The 21519-nt window shown below is 43.1% G+C and overlaps 1 long non-coding RNA gene across 1 annotated transcript; it reads right to left on the bottom strand.

Moving 5' to 3' along the window:
* Positions 1 to 1457: 1457 nt before the first annotated feature.
* Positions 1458 to 21240, bottom strand: LOC133047482 (uncharacterized). Its single transcript, XR_009690762.1, has 3 exons — positions 19975 to 21240; positions 10142 to 11687; positions 1458 to 5264 (listed from the first exon to the last, which is right to left on the bottom strand). It is a non-coding gene; the product is annotated as an uncharacterized LOC133047482 (long non-coding RNA).
* Between the last annotated feature and the right edge of the window lie 279 nt (positions 21241 to 21519).

Here is a 21519-nt window from a genome sequence, read left to right as displayed (position 1 = left end):
CTTTCTAGGCTTCCTGGCAGTCAGGGCAAAGCAGTCAGTGTTCTTTACAGTTTACTTCACTGAGTTTGGAGACACCAAAACTTTAAAAATCCCCCTTCGATGTGTAAAGAGCTACCAAACCGAGCAGACGCCGAAAACTTAAGGTGTGACCTCTCAAATCACAAGCGACCATGAAGAATGGAGTCTGACGACTGTGTCTTTAAAACCAACCCTCTCTCATTTAAGCAATCTGAGTGATATTTTTCAGTCTTGGCAAACAAATAACCCTAGAGTTAACTGACATCCTTGTTGGGCCTGACATCCTTTGTGTTCAGTCCAAGAATGTGTCCTTCCCTGTAGGAAGTAAGCGATATTTCAGTGGGTCTTTTTTGTTTTCTTTTCTAGCAGACCTCCTGACAAATAAGAAGTCCTCCTTTTCCTGTTCAGACAGGCCCATATCAGAGCGTGTGACTGTCGAGACTGATTGGTCTATGAGCAGGAACTCTTGTTTCCCAAACACATCTCTGTGTCACGCTAAAGGCTGTAGCCCTTTCAGCCCAGCTGTCTCAGCGGAAAGACTCTGTTGTCCCTTGGGGCTGTCACCACCCTACACTGGCGTCTGTGCCGTAACCCAGAGGGCAAACTGTTCTGTGCCTTTTAACACACATTAGGACAGAAGAAGGACTTCCTTGGCAGACCAATGATTAAGAGTCGGAGCTTCCACTACACGGGACGTGGGTTTGATCCCTAATTGGGGAACTAAGATCCCACATGCTGTGAGGCACAGGCAAAAATTTTTTTTAATTAAAGAAAAAAACAAAAACAAACCAGAAGAGTTTTCCTCCACGTGGGGACACACACAGAGGACTTCACACAGCACTTAGGGTCCTAAGGTCTGGTTAACATTTCAGCTCCAGACCTGAAAAGATGCCTTTGGAGCCGAATTTGTTCAGCCCTCTCTCACCACACACATGGAGAAGGAAATGGCAACCCACTCCAGTATTCTTGCCTAGAGAATCCTGTGGACAGAGGAGGCTGGTGGGTTGCTGTCCATAGGGTCACACAGAGTTGGACATGACTGAATCGACTTAGCATGCATGATTGGAGAAGGAAATGGCAACCCACTCCAGTGTTCTTGCCTGGAGAATCCCAGGGACAGAGGAACCTGGTGGGCTGCTGTCTATGGGGTCGCACAGGGTCGGACACGACTGAAGTGACTTAGCAGCAGCAGCAGCACCACACACAAGCAGATTCTAACTCAGTACGTTTGCTCTGAGAGACAATTTGTGTTTCTAACAGATTCACCAAGGGAGTCCTACCATTTGAGTCCACAGGCAGGTCCACTAGCAGTGTTAGACATGGGAAGCTTTAAGAAATCAGTGCAGCAAATCAGTTACATCAGAATGAGGGTGGCAGGAAGGACTGACTATACTTCTGAACTTGGGTGCAGCGGAGGCTGAGAACCCCCCACTGTAGAGGTGTCTTAAGCAAGAGGAACGGGTTGAACAGAGGCACAGAGGAAAGACAAAGTAGAGGTGTCTGAAGAGTCCATCATCTAAGCACATAGGTGTGGCTAGAATGCAGATGCACTGTGGAAGATGTACTTTAACTCATATGCCAGGACAAGGACAAATAAGAACCAGTGTGCTACACACAGGACAAAAACTCTATTGTTACCTAAATCATTACTAGGAATCTTATGACCCACTTGCTTGTGGAGCACAATGTCTCCATTTTTATCTAAGGGAAGCCTGTCTGGGGCATAAGTAAGTCCATCAAGAGTGAGGTTTCCCATTGAGGTTAAACATCTCTGTCAGTCTGGCTCTCACTCTGAGAATTAGAAGCCAGAAGGTAGAATGTGCAACATCATACAGTGTATTTCTATGAAGTGACTAGCTTGTATCAGCTTATTTTCCAAAATACCCTTTGCAATAAAATATGAATCAATTACTATGCACCTGAGACCATTCTGCAGTCACCTGGTAAAGAGAATCACATATTATAAAGAATCAGTTTAAAATGACAGTTTTCTTGTCTATCACTGTTTTAGTCCATTTGGGCTGTTATAACAAAAATACCATAGACTGGGTGGCTTAAGCAACAAACATTTATTTCTTACAATTCTGGATGCTGGGAAGTTGAAGATCAAGGCACCAGTAGATACAGTGTTTGGTGAGGGTCCACTCCCTAGTTCATAGATAGCTAAGGGAGCTCTCTGGGGTCTCTTTCATAAGGAAACTAATCCCATACATGAGGGCCCCACCCTCACAATCTAATCACCCCAAAGACTCCACCTCCACATACACTGAGAATTAGGCTTCAGCATAAGAATCTGTGACCAACACAGATATTGTCTATAGCAGAAACTTTCCTATTTTTGAATAATCCTAGAATCTTGAGAATATTGGTCCTGTGCACTCAATTATTTGGGGCTTCCCTGGTGGCTCAGCAGTAAAGAATCCTCCTGCAATGTAGGAGACTCGGGTTTGATCCCTGAGTTTGATCCCATGGAGAAGGAAATGGCAACCCACTCCAGAAGTCTTGCCTGGACAATCCCATGGACAAAGGAGTCTGGTGGGTTACAGCCCATCGGGTCACAAGGAGTCAGACACGACTGAAGTGACTCAGCACAAACGCATGCACAAAGAGCTACTCTCCCACCAGGGCTTCAAGTCTGACAGCTCATATCTTACACAGCAAAAAGACAGTGCCAATTTGTGGCACAGCCCGACCCTAAAACTTTGGTCTGTAAACAGACTATGTTAATCAACCTACACTACAATGAACCCCTTGTAAGTCATATTTGGGATTTTCTCTGGCTATTTTATATAAGAATGAGTTCTGAACTTTAAGGGTGAAACCACAGATCCTGAATTTTCCAGGACAATTTAGATGTGAGAGTTTTTGTCTCTAGATGTTAGTATCGATGGATATACAAATCAGAACAAAAGAAAAAGTTCTCTGTCAGAGCAAACACCCCATACTTGGTTCCAAAGCAAACTGCTCTACCCCTCATCAAATCGCTGCCACTCCTCCTCCCTCACCCAGAAGTCGATGCAGATTTTTCTGCAAATGGTAATTTGCAGATCTCATTGACTTCCAGAGTCATCCTCCCTGCTCTTAAAAGAGCTCTCAAACTTGTTGGTCACATGGATATATGTGTATGTAAATATCAGAGATTGCATGGGCTTTCCACGGCCCCAGAAATTCAATTATTTTGAGCTATCCTTTCTGTTTTTCCCCCCTCTCCATTCCAACCCCTACCTGTGAAAGTCCAAAGTAACTGGATTTCTATTAATTCTCAGGTTGGAACTTAAATTCTGTGGTCTTTTTAGGTCTTTGGAATCCTGCTACACGATGTTTAGTAATATTCTGTATCATGTTGAATTGGCCTCAAACTCAGTCCCTCTTTCCATTTCTATACAGACACATGCACATACACACACAATCCAAAAGCCTTCATAAATTCAGGATATGGGGTGCAAGAAGACAGAGTGACTGTCAAAAGCATACATACACACAATATACACAAATCCATGCAGCATTTAGATCCAGCAGGATTCTGAATACATCTTTCAGCCACAGAAGTCTGGGACCAGTTTCACTGCACTGACTTTCTGCAGCTCCCCATCTTGCTCATCCTCCTCTCCCTGGCCACAAATGGGACAACCTGAGCATCAACTGCAATGGATTGAAATGCATCAAATGCATAAAATCCAGAAGTTCATCATGATACTTGACACTTCATGCTCTAGACCCAGCACTCATAGAGCCTCTGCAGTGACTGAGCATCTTTGTCTGAGCTGAAATCTTCCCAAAGACTCCCACAACACCAGTTACTCTGTTCTCCCAGGTCTCCTCCTAAGTGGGTCCTTTCCTATCACCCTGTTTAAAATCACATACTCCCATGACCACCCTACCTACAGGCACCCCTCTCGCCACCTCTTCTCACCATCTAACCTAAAAGAGACAATCAACAAAATGCATGAGTAAAATTTCTTCTTCCCATCTCCCAACTAAGAGGGTATGGGATTTCTTTGTTCTTGTCTGTTTTATTCCTTTTGATATTTCCAGACCCAGAAATATCTAGAAATATCTAGTCTATAGAAGGCACTCAGTCAATATTAGTTGAGTGGATGAATGACAGCTGAAGCTATTTCTCCCCTCTTCTTTAATAATCTCTCACTATTCTCATTTCTTTGCTAAAAAGTTGCTGCAGTTGCTTGTTTTCCAGTTAGATTAGCTACAGAGGGAATTGAAGTCAAAAGGGCCTGGGGTCACTTGGATGGAAAGAGGATATTTCCCACAAGACTCGAGGCGGCAGCAGGGTAAAATCTCTAATTTAGGGACTCCCCTGGTGGTTCAGTGGCTAAGACTCCATGCTCCCAATGCTGGGGACCTGGGTTCAATCCCTGGTCAGGGAATTAGATCCCACATGCTACAACTAAGAGTTTACATGCTGCAACCAAGACCCGGTACAGCGAAATAAAAGATATTTTTAAAAAGTTCTCCAATTCAGACTAAAAGATGGTGAATGAGAATGCTAACCAGTCCCCAGAAACTCTCAGAAATATGGGGGATTGTGTGGATACTAAACTCCACCCAGAGGATAAGATGGGGGCTGTAGTGCTTTTAGACAAATTTTATTTTAAGATGACTGAACACAGGAAGCAGGAAGATTTGGAATTTGAGGTTACACAAAAAGAACGACACACCCCAGTCATCCAGAGCTGATGCACTGAGAATTCACAGGATGACAGAAAAGGCATGAAGGCACAAGGTGGAAAGCAAACTTGTCCATGTATCCAGAATGTTACTAAGTGCTTTGTGGAGGAATCCGCCTGAAATCTGCCTCCGTTTACACATGAAGACACTGAGGTGCAGAATCGCGTGTCTTGAGCAAGTTCATAGCCAGGCCCAGGATACATGGCTGAACTGGGTACACACCATAGCTTTGTACTACATCAAGGGTCTGCTCAGAGGCTATTCAGGGTCGGCTCATGTACTGTGTGTGTATAACCCATACTTTCCTGTCGAGTTTATGACTAAGTGTCAATAAGATTGAAGCAGCAGGTGGAGCAGAGTTCAATACTGGCAAAGAGCTGTCTTGTCCGGGAGATCATTCAGCCCAGAACTCAAATCCCAGTGCTGTCAGGGCCCAGCTCCACGGCCTTGGAGAAGCTCATCCAGCCCCAGTTTTCTTGTCTGTCAAAGGCAGAGGACGATACCTATACTCTGTAGGCTGCTGCAGGGATGACATTTCAGAGGAAACTTTCAGCAGAGTCCTGGAACACAGTTAAGTCCTTGATAATTGGTACCTTCACATTTTTGCAATAGCAGAAGTTTTGAATTTTTGTTTCTTGCACAAAGGCTTAAAATAGTTTAGTTACAACATCTTAGATTAGCTATTAAATCTAACAACTTTTTAACCAGTTGGACAGGTTACTTCGTGTTGTTCATTTTTTCTGCATTAGTCATGAAGACTGGAGGCCAAAGCACTCATTGTTTTCCCCCAACATTTCTCAAAGTAAAATTGCAAACTTGCAGCCAAATTGGAAGACTTGGACGGTGATCACCCCCACATTACCCACTGCCTGGCTCCTACTGTTAACATCCTCCTGGACTTACTTTATCATCAATCTGCTCACTATCCAATCCTCACCCAGGCCGACCCAGCCATCTCCTTTTTATGCATTTCAAAGTAAGTTGCAGCCATTCACGTTTGGATACCTCAGCATACCTATCTCAGATTAGGGTTTAATGCTTGTTTACATGTCTTAATCCCTGAATTTTGACCTAAAAGGTACATTGGAGATCATTCAGTCTTATTCCCTTCATTCCATAGATGTGGAAACTGAGCCAGTTCACGTGTTTTCTGGAAACGGCATTAGCCTTGAGAGGGATGATCCCCCAACAATATTCAGAGCCAAATTTTAGCATTTTCTCCATTTCATTTTTCAGATGTTTGTGCTTTTTTCAAGACTAATATTTTTCAGAGCATGTCTTACTATAAAATAGATGCACCTAAGGCAAAACAGTTGCCTTAGCCAGGTGACCACACTTTCCCCTAAATCCTGTAGTTCCCTTGAATGGACCCAACAAAGGGAACCACCACGGAGCTTCCAGAGCAGTGCACCTAAGCCTCGGAGTGATGGAGTTGAGGTGTGTGGAGAGCGAGGGGTGGGGGGCTTCTGGGGTTCCCAGGCAGGCCCGCCAGCCTTGAGATGCCACGTACATAGTACAAATGTGACCACTTTCCCCATCCGCCATGTTGAGAGAGGATTGGGAAGTAGGGCCCCACCCAGTAATTTGACAGTCTTCCCCGATAGCTCAACTGGTAAAGAATCTGCCTGCAATGCAGGAGACCCCGTTTTGTATTCTTGGGTCAGGAAGATCTGCTGGAGAAGTGATAGGCTACCCACTCCACTACTCCACCTATTCCAGCCTGGAGAATTCCATGGACTATACAGTCCATGGGGTCACAAAGAGTTGGACACAACTGAGCGACTTTCACTTTCACTCCATGAAAGCAACATATGAACCATTAACAGATTCCAGTTACCTCCTCTTGACTGTACTACTTTTGTGAACGACAATCTTAAATCTCCAGAGAAGACTGTGAAAAACTAGTTTGTATGCCACCTAGTCTACACTGGGGTTTACTTACTTATTTTTGTCTGTGCTGGGTCTTTGTTGCTACAAGGGCTGTTCTCTAGTTGCAGTGAGCAGGGGCTACTCTGGTTGCAGTGCATGGGCCTCTCATTGCAGCGGCTTCTCTGGTTGCAGAGCGCGGGCTTTATGGCACGAGCGCTCAGGAGTTGCCGCTCCCGGGCTCCAGAGCCGAGGCTTGGTAGTTGGCGTGAACGGGCTTAATTGCTGCACCACATGCGGGATCTTCCCAAATCAGGGATCGAACCGGTGTCTCCTGCACTAGCGGGTGGATTCTTTAGCACTGAGCCACCAGGGAAGCCCCTACATTGGGGTTTAAACAGAGGGTAAGTTACACACCAGCCTTGATTGCAGGGAGAGCCCAAGTGTTCTTCACCAAACTTCTGGGAGTGGGAGGGTGGGAGGTTAGGATTGATACAGTTTGGGTTTTTTCGAGGGTGTGTGGGGCTGTTTGTTTTTTGTTTTTGGCCACACTGCATGGCTCCTGGGATCGCAGTTCCCCAAACAGGGGTGGAACCCAGGCGTGGCAGTGCCAAGGAATTCCAGAACTGATACAGCTAGGTGGGTTGTAGGTGACAGTGTACTGCTAGCCCCTCCCCCCTCCCCGAGAACACAGGTTTCTATCTGGGGCCTGACAGGAGACCCTGGCCTCAGCTGGCAGAGCTGAAGGTCAAGCTCAGGATGAGGGGAAGGACATATCCTTCTCCAAAGCCACGGGCTGGGAGGTGGGGGTGGGGGAGCGGCTGTCTCGGTCCAGTTCTCAAAATCACACAGTGTGGGCCTCGTTAGGAGTTTCTCCCGCACTGGCCTGCAGCAGCTTCGCGTGTGAACACGTCAGTGTCCCCACTGGCAGTGACGACAGGGACAAAAAAGCAACCCAGAGTTCCTTTTCCTTCTGTCTTCGCCCCAACCTTCAGCACCACCGGTGGGGCCTGGCTCCTCCTCCCTCTCCCTTACCTGGCCTTCATTTCAGAGGCCGGAGGCTTGGAACCGGGATCATTTACCAGCAAGAAGGTAAGTCTGGGGTGGGAAGTACCGATGCAGAGCCAGAGCGGTTCGGAGGTGGATAACGTGAGGTCCCCAGGGCTCCACGCTTTGGAGGGTCCTATGCTGGGTGTAACACTCTGCTAGCACCCTCTTACAAGTCTTAATCATTGTACCCTCGAATATGTGCTTTGTAAGTTAAGTCCGAGGGTGGACTTGCGTTGAGCGGAGCAGGGACGCGCATCATGTGTGTACGCATGCGTGTGTTGTCTGCAGCGATTTCTGGCAGCCTCATCCTTGGGTTGTGGTACCCATGCCCATGAACACAGGGCTCCAGTGGACTCGTGATACCTGGGGCATCAGTGAAGCTCAAATTGGGCGCCAGGTAAGCTGCTAGACCTACAACCCAGTCATCAAAGGAGCTGATGGTGCCAAGAAGCTATGCTTTCCTAGAGAAAGAAAGCAGTGACATTCTAAGAAACACACACAAAGGATCCTATCACGTTTATTCCCGCCCTCATGACTTCCCTGCGTTACCAACTACTTATGCCAACAAGGACGACAGAAACGGAAAGAGGGCAGCCATGGGGCCTCCTCCCTCCCAACCCTGCCTACTCAACTGAGGATGGAAAATGCTGGTAGGATGTGAGCATATTGAGTGGAAAAAAATTAAGTTTACTTTCACGTACTGTTCCCTGTTCTAGGAAGAACACATACATATATTTTGTTATGTGCAGGTACAAGCTTTGAAATAGAAAGTATGTCCTTTGGGTGATTTTGTATGTGTTACATGCCACTGTATTTTAAACTGGCATTGCACAATATAAAGATGGATGGTAAAAATTCATGCTGTTAATTCAAAATGATAGCAAAACATCATGACAAGTAGACAGAAAGGAAAAAGCTTTACATCTTTTACATCTTTGTACCTCTAATGACATTTTTTTCTTGTTTTTTGAAGTGGCCTCATGCTGTGTATTCTGCACCAATCCCTGCAAATTACAGAGCCAGCCCAGAATTTGAATTATGGAGCCTAGACATCTGTGTTTGAAAGCCTCCTGCTGGAAGATTCTAATGTGGCCAGAATCTAGATGCTGGGTTCTATTTCAAAGGCTTCCCAGAGTTCTCTTCTTCCATCTACCCTGCCCTTCTCCCCTTGGGCCAGTAAAATCCTGAACACAAGATTCTCCAAGCACGAAAATTATCTCCTTGCATAGCTGCGGATCTCTCAAAAAGGACTTAAACTATTCTTCAGATGTCCTCAATGTTAAGCATACAGTTGCCCAGCTACTCTGTAAAGGCTGCTCAGTTTTAAATGCACTCCATCCTGACTTCAGAGGCTACACATTTTTCTTCCTTGGAGTCAGAAGGTTCTTTCCTGTTGGGTTTCCAGATGCCCCTCTGATTTCTACATTTACAATTACAGTCATTTTCCTAATCAGCTCCTAATCAGCTCCAGGCTTTCCTGGAGCCCTGTTTGTTCTCAAGAAATCCCAGAGGGCCCTGAGCTGCTCCCCTGTTCTGTCTCCAATGAAGACCACCACACCTGGTCTTGGCAGGACCGACTGGCACTCCGCAGCCAAGAGGCCACAGGGCACCCCCTCCCACCTCCATCTTGTGGAACCACCCCATCTTCCCCTCTTCTTCCTTCCCCCCACCCTGTATCCCCCTCATCAATCCCCATTTACTTCTTGAAGTGAAACACCATGAGACTCTCCAATTTAATATTTCAACATACACTCCTCTCTTGTCTGAAGTATCATCCCTAAAATGTAGTCACGCTGTTGATACTTTTGCCCAAAGAAAGGGATCATTTCATCATTTTGAGATCCCTATATTTTTAAAACTTTATGTTAGTCAAATATAGTTGCTTTACAATGCTGTGTTTGTTTCTGCCATAGAGCAAAATGAGTCAGCTATACCTATACATATATCCCCTGGTTTTTTTTGGATTTCCTTCTCATTTAGGTCACCACAGAGCCCTGAGTAGAGGTCTCTGTACTAACCATAGGTTCTCAATAGTTGTGTATTTTATACATGTGCTCAGTAGCTCACTTGTGTCAGACTCTTTGTGACCCCGTAGACTGTAGGCTGCTAGGCTCCTCTGTCCATGGGATTCTCCAGGCAAGAATACTGGAGTCGGTTGCCATTTCCTAGGGGATCTTCCCACCCTAGGGAATCAAACCCACATCTCTTAAGTCTCCTGCATTGGCAGGCACATTCTTTACTGCCTGGGAAGTCCTGTTTTATACATAGTAGTATATCTATGTCAATCCCAACCTCCCAGTTCATCCCACCTCTGGAGAACCCCTATATTTTAAACTTTTTACTTGGATTCTGTAGACTTGGATACTGTAGACACAGTAGACTTTTTACTTAGACTTACGATAATCCGTATTTGGGGGGATTTTCAAGCAACCTACACTGTTATCAGATCTGTATGTAACAGTACTCATGTCCTTAGAAAGTTAGAGCTTTCAGAGGTGAAGAGAAAAATCATCTGCCCAACCTTTTAGCTTTACTGGTGAGAAAACCATCACGGAGAAGTCGGTGTCATACTGGCCTAGTATCATTCTTAGTTCTTCTAAAGTACAGCTCAACGCTTTTCCTTCTGCACCAGGCGACAGCTTCAGTTGTAAAGTTGTTACCTAACTAGGTTTCTTTTCCCCAACGCCCAGCGAGCCAAATGCTGAGACCCCAAGCTCTGCAGCAGAGATGAGGTTTATGTGCAAGGCAGCCTAAGGTAGAAATGAGAGGAGAAAGACTCAGATGCACCTCCCGTAAGGAAGGGGTTGAGGTATTTATGGGATGAGCTGGCATCCCCAGGCGTGGGTACGTGGGGCTCTCGGGGAAAGGTGATGAGAAAGAGGTGCGACCTCTTTGCTCTGCACAGGCGCAGCTCAGCCACAGCCTCTGCAAGTTCAAAAAAAGAAGCACTTAGCAAGGTCTGAGGGTGGAGTTGTCAGCCCTCTAACTGTCAAAAGGTCACTCAGTGACACTCACACAAGCCCAGGTGGAGGGTGGGTAGTCCTTCCCGGTCTTAACCAGCTCAGCTCCAGCTAGACACAGCTGATCCGGGTTCCTGGAGAACATCTTGTTATTTAGACTCCATGCTGCTTAGAGGACAAGCAGGCTTTTCGCAGCAACAATTGAAACGATCTTGATTAGCGAAGGCAGGTTACAGGTGAAATGGATTAAGCCAGTGGTTACCCACAGTTTCTCAATCAGCCCCTCTGCGTCCATAGGAGATTGGTTTCAGGGTCTGTGGATGCACAAGTCTCTTGTATAAAGCAGCCCCTTAATACACTGAATACAGTGTCTGGTGTCCTGGGGTTCGCACCTGCAGATACAGAGAGCCAACTGTGTATCCATTCCACAGAAGGCAGAAAGTTCCTGGGTTCATGGACCCATCCACAAGCAAGGAGGGTGCAGCACCCAGTTCCTTGGAGACAGAAGCTCCTATACAGGGGACCCTTCCGGACCTTGCCCAACGTACGTCCTTATCTGGCTGCTGTATCTTTTAAGTCTCCTTTATAACAAACTGGTAAAGGTATTTTTTAAAAGGTAAAGAAAGACCAGAAAAAAGGGCAGAAAATGAAGGAAGGGAAGAGTTGAAGGAGAGAAAGTGTTCTTCAGTAACAAGGGAAGGAAATAAAGGCAAACCATCCAAGAACAGACAAGGGAGATTGTCTTCAACCAGTTCTTATTTCTGGTAAAAACTCTCTTATGTGATAAATATTCTCTGGAGTGTAAAACTGAGAGATGAAGAAACTGAGGCTTGGAGAAGTAAATAACTTGAAAATGTTAAGAGACAAATTCAGTTTTCTTATCTCATCTAAATGATCCCCCGAAGTCCTTCTACCTCCAAGAAGAAATGAAAAATTTCCAGTCATAATAAATTTAACATCTTTCAGAAGAACAGGAAAAAAAAAAAAAAAAATCACCAAAGGGACTTCCCTGGCAGTCCAGTGGTCAAGACTCCACGCTTCAAATGTAGGGAGTGTGGGTTCAGTCTCTGGTTGGGGAACTATGATCCCACATGCCAAGTGGAGTGGCTGAAAAATAAAAAAAAATTTTAATTAAAAAAATATATCACAAGAGGCATATATGGATGTGAGAGTTGAACCATAAAGAAGGTTGAGTGCCAAAGAAGTAATGCTTTCAAACTGTGGTGCAGAAGATTCTTGAGAGTCCCTTGAGGAGATCAAACCAGTCCATCCTAAAGGAAATCAACCCTGACAATTCATTGGAAGGATTGATGCTGAAGCTGAAGCTCCAGTACTTTGGCTACCTGATGCAGAGAGCCAATTCACTGGAAAAGACCCTGGTGCTGGGAAAGATTGAGGGCAGGAGGAGAAGGGGGCAACAAAGGACGAGATGGTTGGATAGCATCACCGACTCAATGGATGTGAGTTTGAGCAAACTCCAGGAGATAGTGAAGAACAGGAGGCCTGGTGAGTTACAGTCCATGGGGTTGCAGAGTCAGACACGATTGAGCGACTGAACAAAAGGCAAAATGAGATCTCTCCAGAGGAGTCCTAAGTGAGCCCAGAACATGGAGGAGAGAGCAAGTCAGAGGCTCTGGATGCTCAACCTTTTAATAACTAAAGTGTCAGTTGTTCAGTCGTGTCCCAACTCTTTGCGACCCCATGGACTAGCCCACCAGGCTCCATGTCCAGGGGATTTTCCTGGAAAGAATATTAGAGTGGGTTGTCATTCCCTTCTCCAGGGGATCTTCCCGATCCAGGGATGGAACCCAAGTCTCCTGCATTGCAGGCGGATTCTTTACCATCTGAGCTACCAGGGAAGCCTTTAGTAACTAATAAGCAATGTTATTTTGAACTTTGCAGGAACGATGCCAGTGGTAAAAACTGAAATAGCTAGTTTGAGAAAGATGATGATTACCTGGTCTTCAGCATAAGCCACCACCGTCTCCAACCTACTACCCGTTTCTGAAGTCCTCGTAACTGCTTTTTTTTTTGTAGACTGTCTTCAGAGAAAAAGCAGTGGACACAGCAGTAGGGGCGGGGAGGGGCGGGTGTGGCGGTGGGGGTTGGGGAGACCCGAATCGCTGCTGTCAGTGAAGACAGGCTGGAGGCGGGAAGAACAGGCAAGGCCGGGTCTGGCAGGACAAGATCAAAGGCTGAACTGCATTTGGAACATTTACCTGCCAGGTGGCTCTGTCAGGCAGGACTCTGCACCTGGCCAGGTAATGGTGGGTGTGTGGAGCTAGATTTATTCTATCTAAGGCGCAACAACATTTGTAGATCCATCTGCTTTGCTCTAAAACTTGTAAGGCGTTTCTCCCTTCATTACTTCATTTAATCCTCTCAGACCTTTGAGATTTAGGGTTCATTTTTACCAAATTTAGAGAAGCAGCAGCCAGTCTGAGAGAGGACAAATAACTTGCTTGAGGCTTTATAAATTCAGATCGCTTTCACCTGTGCCCCCAGTTCTAAAATACCTCCTAGAGCAATATAAAAAATAAAGCCTTTTTTTTTTTTTTTCGGTTGTGCCGTTCACCTTGTGGGATCTCAGACATACAGGATCTCAGTTCCCTGACCAGGGATTGAACTCAAGGCAGCAGCACTGAAAGCTCAGAATCCTTACCACTAAGCCACCAGGGAAGCCCCGAAAGCTTTTTTTTTTTTTTAATTATATGGATGATATTTTATTAGCATACTTTGATAAGAAAATTCTTCAACAAATATTTTTAGAAACCCAAAATATTTTAGAATTATACGGATTAGTTATTGCAGCAGATAAAGTTCAAACTGAAGCTTCTTATCAATATTTGGGATATATATTAAATATAAACTTAATATCTCCACAAAAAACACAGATTCGAGCTGATCAATTAAAAACTTTAAATGATTTTCAAAAATTATTTGGTGATATTAACAGACTTCATCCAGTATTAGGGATTCCTAATTATGCCTTAAAAAATCTATTTAATATATTACAAGGAGAATTAAACAGTCCTCGCTCTTTAACCCCTGAAGCCAAAAAAGAAATACAACAAATTAATCAGGCAATTCAAAATCAACAATTGACTAGGGTAGAATTAAGTTAGCCCATAACAGCCTTAATTATGCCCACTCCATATTCTCCTACAGGAATAATTTGGCAAACAGAGGCTATAAATGAATGAGTCTTTTTGCCTCATAAACAAACTAAGTTATTGACTACTTATGTGGATATGGTTAGCAAGTTAATATTTAAGATGATAACTCGTATTCAACAATTGTCTGGTTATGATCCAAAGACTATAATAGTACCATTTTCAAAAACACAAATTGAACATTTGTATATTCAAAATACTGAATGGCAAATAGCCCTTTCTGATTTTATTGGCAACATTGATTGCCATTACCCTTCTTCTAAGTTGATCAACTTTCTTAAAAAACATGCTTTGATTCTCCCCAAAATAACAAAAATAGAGCCTATTCACAACGCTGTCACTTATTTTACTGACGCAAACAAGGACCTCAAAACAGGTTACTTTGGTCCTACTGAAAAGATTTGGCAATCTAAATACTCTTCTGTGCTGCTGCTAAGTCGCTTCAGTCGTATCCGACTCTGAGCTACCCCACAGACGGCAGCCCACCAGGCTTCACCGTCCCTGGGATTCTCCAGGCAGGAACACTGAAGTGGGTTGCCATTTCCTTCTCCCCTAAAGCATTTTTTTAAATCCAAATACAGATGCATGAAATCCTGGAAGCCAACATTGGATGAACCTTGAAAGAGAAATAATAAAACTCAATGACTAGTACTGACTTGTAATTAACTGTAGAATTTAAAAAAAGACTCAATATTATCTAACCTATCACCCTTAAATATAACTGCATCTTGGCTCTGGAAAAAAATGAATAAGAAATTGGTTATAATGATTTTCTCAAGGAAAGGGAACTGGGTGGTTGAGGAATAGAGGAGAGGGGGTTTCCCTGGTGGCTCAGATGGTAGAGAATCATCCTGCAATGCAGGAGAACTGGGTTTGATTCCTGGAAGATCCTTTGGAGAAGGGAATGGCTACCAACTCCAGTATTCTTGCCTGGAGAATTCCATGGACAGAGGAGCCTGGCAGGCTATAGCCCATGGGGTCTCAAATAGACACGACTAACACTTTCACACTTTGCATAGTCTTAGTAACTCATTTGACCTTTTTGCTTTTTGTTCCAGGAGCATTTAGATCCTTTTGGAAATATTAAATGAAATTAAAGCATTGACAGAAAATGCTGGAAAAAATATAACTGTATCTTGATAAGGAACATTGCTATATGTTTGTAACTCAGAATTCCAAGCCACTGCCAGAGTCCCAATTAACTCACCCACACTTGTTATCTGAGGGCTGTCATGATGGATATAACATACCGTGCTTAGTAGCTACTGTACTAGTAAGAGTTCCCCTAAACTGAAGTTTCTCCAGTCTACAGAGCATCAGGCCAGCATACATTAATTTACATATCTGCATGCATGTCCTTGCAAGTGAGCTTAAGAGCCCTGATCCTCCACTGGCAGAGATTTGAGTTACAAAGAGGGACACCCCCAATCCCATTCACCCATCCGTTTGACATTGTGACTCCAAGTATTATTGTGGAAAACACCGTGCAGTTGAAGAAAACGTGCTGTTGCGTGAACACAGTGGGCAGAAGGAGAAACAGGAAGGCTGAGATTAGAGTCTGCTTTATGGTTCTTTTGATGTTTTCTGAGCCAACTGTGGAAGCCAGTGAGGCTCTGAGCGAGCGATCAAAGGTGCCTCTGGAGTTTCAGGTTAATAGGGAGCTGGCGAATCAGGACTGCACCTGCCTTTGAACAGCAACACATCCCACCAAGGAAAGTTCATCTTTTAGTCAAACTTGAAGGTGGCGGTCCTTTTAGAAAATGTACACAGGCTAAATTTATTCTTGCTGTGTCTTAGGCCTCTGAAGGGAAAATAATGCTCTGCTTTATATTCTTCCCATAGAAGTATTTATTTATTTTAAAGCTGATCTTTGCCACATGGTGTATACCGCTTAAGACCTCTGGCTCTAACAACTACACAGCCTGGTTTCGCAAAAGGTAGATGTTTGGGGATTTGGAAGAGAGGGGTGGAGAGACACTGTCATAAATCTCTACCTGCTTTTTAAAACTTCAACTGTAGGAATTCCCTGGAGGTCCAGTGGTTAAGACTCTGAGCTTTCACTCCTGAGGACCTGGGTTCGATCCCTGGTGTAGGAACTAAGATGCCACAAGCTGTGCAGTGTGGCCAAAAAGGAAAAAAAGAAAAGAGAAAACTGTGTTATTTGATGAAGCTGTAGCTTTGTCCCAGAGCAGTTACTTCATCTTTATTTGGGGAAATACAGCTTAAAAGACGCTTTTTTTTTTTTTTTTTTTTTTTACAGAGGAAATTGAAAATAGTGCAGAGTAACTGAAGCCACTAGAATAAATCTAAAGATTCTCACAGTCAAAATAAAAAGCAGAAATGTACTAAACAAGGTAGTAAGCCAAGGTCACAGGCTCAGAAAGCCGATACTTAGAAAGGGAAAAAAACCGCATTGGATAGAAGATTAAGTGTTAAGACTTACACAGAGAAACTACAAAACAGATTTCTTGGCCTTGGAGAGTTCATTATTTCAGGCCCTGGCTCGTCATACAGTTTAGGAAATCAGGAGGATGTGTCAAATCCTGCAAGTCTCCCAGAGAAGCAGATGCAGCCAAGAGGAAATGGAGTGGGGAGGGGAGGAGGTGTTGGAGAGCAGAAACATAAGTGCAGGTACTTGAAAGAGAAAACTTGTATATGATTGTCTGCCAAAGCGACAGTCAAATCTTTACTGAACAGCCTGATAAAAGTAGGACGGTTCCAAGTTTTTTCATTTTAGGCATATTGTGTGGAAAGTGTGAACTTGGGACTTCCCTGGTGGTCCAGTGGCTTAGAATCTATGCTCCCAATGCAGGGGGCCTGAGTTCGATCCCTGGTCAGGGAACTAGATCCCACACGCCGCAAAGAAGACTGAAGATCCTGCGCGCCACAGGTGAGACCTGGTGCAGCCAAATAAGTAAATACATATTTTTTTTTAAGTGTGAACTTGCAGAATCTCCTAGGGAACATGGCTTTATTATGGCTGGTATCCACACACAAACTGAACTCAGATGAGTCTAGTTCCTCACCTACACAGTAGGAATAGTATCTCTCATCTGGGCTGTGAGGGCTAAATGTGTTCAAGAGCTATTGTAATAATAATATAACAAAGTGTTCAATATTTTATATTTATATAATATTATATCTTTTCTTTTCAAAATCAGTCTAACAGTTTTCATTTCAATACTAGATTTACAGATGCTACCAAGAAAACCACGTTACAGTTGAAAGGACTTTTGATTCAAGAATGTAAAATATATGATGGTCCAGGTTGAGGAGACTGACTGTACAAATAGGCTAGGGGAAAAGAAAGGTTACCTAACAAAATATATATATACACTGGCTTTTCACAAACTCATATGAATAAATCAAACTTCAAAACAAAAATCAGGTACTTCCCTGGTAGTCCAGTGGTTAGGACTCCACACTCCCAGTGCAGAGGACCTGGGTGGTTCGATCTCTGGTCTGGGAACTAGATCCCACATGCCACAACTAAGACCCTTAATATAATGAGACAAAAGTGAACACAAATTTATTTTGTGTTATTTATTTTGTCTCATTAGTTAACGAGACAAAAGTTAACATAAATTTATTTAAAGTTTACATTAAGAGTTAAAAGACTATCTTTTACTGTATTTCAATCTACTTCTAGTCTCTAAAAGCCCTATTCTATGAAAATGTATAAGAATACATGCCTTTAAAGTATTAAATATATATATTAGCAATAATTACCAATAATTTGAGATAAGATAGAAAAGCTGAATTTGTCCCAAGATCATAATTTTGAGGGGCTTCCCTTGTAGCTCAGTTGGTAAAGAATCTGCCTACAATGCAAGAGACCCAGGTTTGATTCCTAGGTCGGGAAGATACCCTGGAGAAGGAGCAACCCACTCCAGTATTCTTTCCTGGAGATTCCCATGGACAGAGGAGCCTGGCAGGTAACAGTCCATGGGCTTGCAAGAGTCAGACATGACTTAGCAACTAAACCACCATAAATTTGAGTGATCCAATCAAATGTGACCAGGTTCAAGTTTCAGTAATTTTAATTATAAAGACAAGTTTGGAATATTAACCAACAAAACCTAAATTGGCAAGGCTTCCTAGGATAACAATTTACCTTCTAGTTTCCTCTATGGCTTCATTTTCCTTGTCTATACAGGAATATTAAATGCATGTCCAAGTCTGAGTAAATTCCTATCATGGGCTTTTATCCCATTTGTAAGTGATTGACCCGGTGCTTCAAAGGTTGTATATTCTTCAGTGTCTATGAAACATTTCATTCAAAAACTGTTTCTTTGACATTTGGTGAAATCCTCATAGTACTTACTGTGGGCTGCATATCTTGATCATGCTGTCCTTATTTGTCATCTGTCCAATTGTGACTGTCAACTTTAAGTTACTTCTTTTCATCAGCCACAGGCATCCATTGAATATTTTGTTTTCAATCTCAGAATCAAACTCATCTCAGATGAGAGTCTGTTTTTTTTCAGTGAGACCATTTAAAACTTGATCTCTGAACATTGCTTTTTATTCTCTGGCTGGGTTCTAGAGATAAACGTTATTTTTTGGTTTGATCTGAATGCATGTTTACCTTCCTGCAGTGTTAGGTCTATCGGTTAGTGTCCTGGTTTTACATATTTTATGGGCTATACAATATGTACACCATAATATATACAATATGTGAAATGAAGTCGCTCAGTCGCGTCCGACTCTTTGCGACCCCATGGACTGTAGCCTACCAGGATCCTCAGTCCATGGGATTTTCCAGGCAAGAATACTGGAGTGGGTTGCCATCTCCTTCTCCAGGGGATCTTCCCAACTCAGGGATTGAACCTGCATTGTAGACAGACCCTTTACCATCTGAGCTACCAGCTACAATATGTACAATATAGTATACAAAATATGTATACCATAGTATGAGCCCAAATGGAACTCTCATTGACTAAGTTGACCTGGGTGATAATTTTACAGTAAATTGTTTTTTGTTTTAACAACAACAAAAGCACACACATTTTTTTCTAGGTAGGTCTGGGAAAAAAAATAAACTGTCAGTTCCCCATGTTCTACATAACGAAGAGAAACAATGGCTAAAAAATAGGGCAATGGTTCCCAAATTTGTCTATACATTAGAATCACCAAGGGATCTTTAAAAAATTCCCAAACCCAAATCACAGTTGTTTTCAAACCTTTCTAGGTGTTTCCAATGCGCAGATAAATTTGAGAACTCTTAATTTAGAGTTTAAAAGTAACTAAAGGATCAGTTACTTTCAAAAGAAAGGAACTTCAAGGAGGTAAGATGTGCAAGTGCATACTGGTTTCCTTAGGGCACACCTCACTCTTCAGAAGACTAAGGGTGGCAGAGAGCTGCAGCCTTATTGACCTGAGATGTCAAGGACAGAATTGGGGTTGGTGGAACAGATGGAAAGTTAGGAGAGAAATCCTGGAAAGGAAGGAGCTGCAGAAGGAGCAAACCTCAAACTCTGAACCTAAACTCTATCCAAATCAGCTTGTTCAGGGAGATCCCAGTGAGGCCACTGGACGGCAGCAGCTGGAAGCTGAAAGAACTGCTCAGAGATCTGAGCTACTATCTACTCCAGGGGAGAAGGAGACTGAGGCTTCAGTCCAGCCAAATGAACTGGCTGCTGGAACAAAAATTAACACTCTTCATACGAATGTAGCAGAATCCAGAGTCCTTATTAATATGTCATCCATAATGTCTACGGTATAATAAAATGTCATCAGACAAGCAAAACAGCATCAATATTTGACTCGTACTGAGGCAAAATGACATCAAATACTTTAATAAAGCTATAGTAAATAACATAAGGAAACATACTCATAATTAATAAACTGATGGGGAATCTAGGCAGAGAAATAGCAATGATAAAAAAAAAAAGGACTAATTGGGAATTCTGTATGTGAAAAATAGAATAACTAATACTAAAATTCACTGGATGGCCTTAACAGCATATTAGAGACAGTAGAAGAGTTAGTGAATTAAAAATTAATACAAACTATCCAATCTGAAGAATAAAGAGAAATGAGATTAAAGAAAAACAGAATCTAAGACAATAATGTAATATAAATCTACTGAAGTTTAAGGACAGAAGAGAAAAAAAATTTTTGAAGATATAATGGCCAGTATTTCCTAAATTTGGTAAAAAAACAAAATAAACTTACAGATTCAAGCTCAACAATTCCAAGCAGGATAATTTCAATTATACCTTTTGTTGTTCAGTCGTGTCCAACTCTTTGCAACTCCATGGACTGCAGCACGCCAGGCTTCCCTGTCCTTCACTATCTCCCGGAGTTTGCTCAAACTCATGTCCATCAAGTTGGTGATGCTATCCAACCATCTCATTCTCTGTCGCCCCCTTCTCTTCCTGCCCTCAATCTTTCCCAGCATCAGGGTTTTTTCAAATTATACGTAGGCCCATCATCAGTTCAGTCGCTCAGTCATGTCCGACTCTTTGTGACCCCATGAACCGCAGCACACCAGGCCTCCCTGTCCATCACCAACTCCCGGAATTTACCCAAACTCCTGTCCATTGAGTCAGTGATGCCATCCAACCATCTCATCCTCTGTCGTCCCCTTCTCCTCCTGCCTTCAATCTTTCCCAACATCAGGGTCTTTTCGAATGAGTCAGCTCTTTGCATCAGGTGGCCAAAGTATTGGAGTTGCAGCTTCAACATCAGTCCTTCCAATGAACACCCAGGACTGATCTCCTTTAGGATGGACTGGTTGGATCTCCTTGCAGTTCAAGGGACTCTCGAGAGTCTTCTCCAACGCCACAGTTCAAAAGCATCAATTCTTTGGCACTCAGCTTTCTTTATAGTCCAACTCTCACATCCATACATGACTACTGGAAAAACCATAGCCTTGACTAGATGGACCTTTGTTGACAAAGTAATGTCTCTGCTTTTTAATATGCTGTCTAGGTTGGTCATAACTTTCCTTGCAAGGTGTAAGCGTCTTTTAATTTCATGGCTGCAGTCACCATCTGCAGTGATTTTGGAGCCCCCCAAAATAAAGTCAGCCACTGTTTCCACTGTTTCCCCATCCACTTGCCATCAAGTGATGGGACCGGATGCCATGATCTTAGTTTTCTGAATGTTGAGCTTTAAGCCAACTTTTTTACTCTCTTCTTTCACTTTCATCAAGAGGCTCTTTAGTTCTTCTTTACTTTCTGCTATATGGGTGGTGTCATGTGCATATCTGAGGTTATTGATATTTCTCCTGGCAATCTTGATTCCAGCTTGTGCTTCTTCCAGCCCAGTGTTTCTCATGATGTACTCTGCATATAAGTTAAATAAGCAGAGTGACAATATACAGCTTTGACATACTCCTTTTCGTATTTGGAACCAGTCTGTTGTTCCATGTCCAGTTCTAACTGTTGCTTCCTGACCTGCATACAGGTTTCTCAAGAGGCAAGTCAGGTGGTCTGGTATTCCCATCTCTTTCAGAATTTTCCACATCATAGCCAAACTGCAGAAATGCAAAGATGAAAGAGCCAGAGAAAGACATTAGATACAAAAGAACAATGATACAAGTGAAAACTGATGTCTCTTTAGAAACCATGGAAACCAGACAATAAATGCCTTTCAAATGATGGAAAAAACAACCCAGCATTCTATCTTTAGTGAAACTATCCTTCGAAGATGAAAGTAAGAGTCATTTTCAATGAAAAAAAAAAAAAAAAAAGCGATTAGTCACCAGCAGCCCTGCACAATTCTCGAGAAAATTCAAGCTGAAGTGTCATTTGGACTCG

The sequence above is a fragment of the Dama dama genome, chromosome 27 (assembly GCF_033118175.1).
Source record: "Dama dama isolate Ldn47 chromosome 27, ASM3311817v1, whole genome shotgun sequence".
Classification (NCBI taxonomy): domain Eukaryota; kingdom Metazoa; phylum Chordata; class Mammalia; order Artiodactyla; family Cervidae; genus Dama; species Dama dama.
The sequence above is the reverse complement of the archived record's forward strand: the minus strand, read 5'-3'. Positions and strand labels throughout refer to the sequence as shown.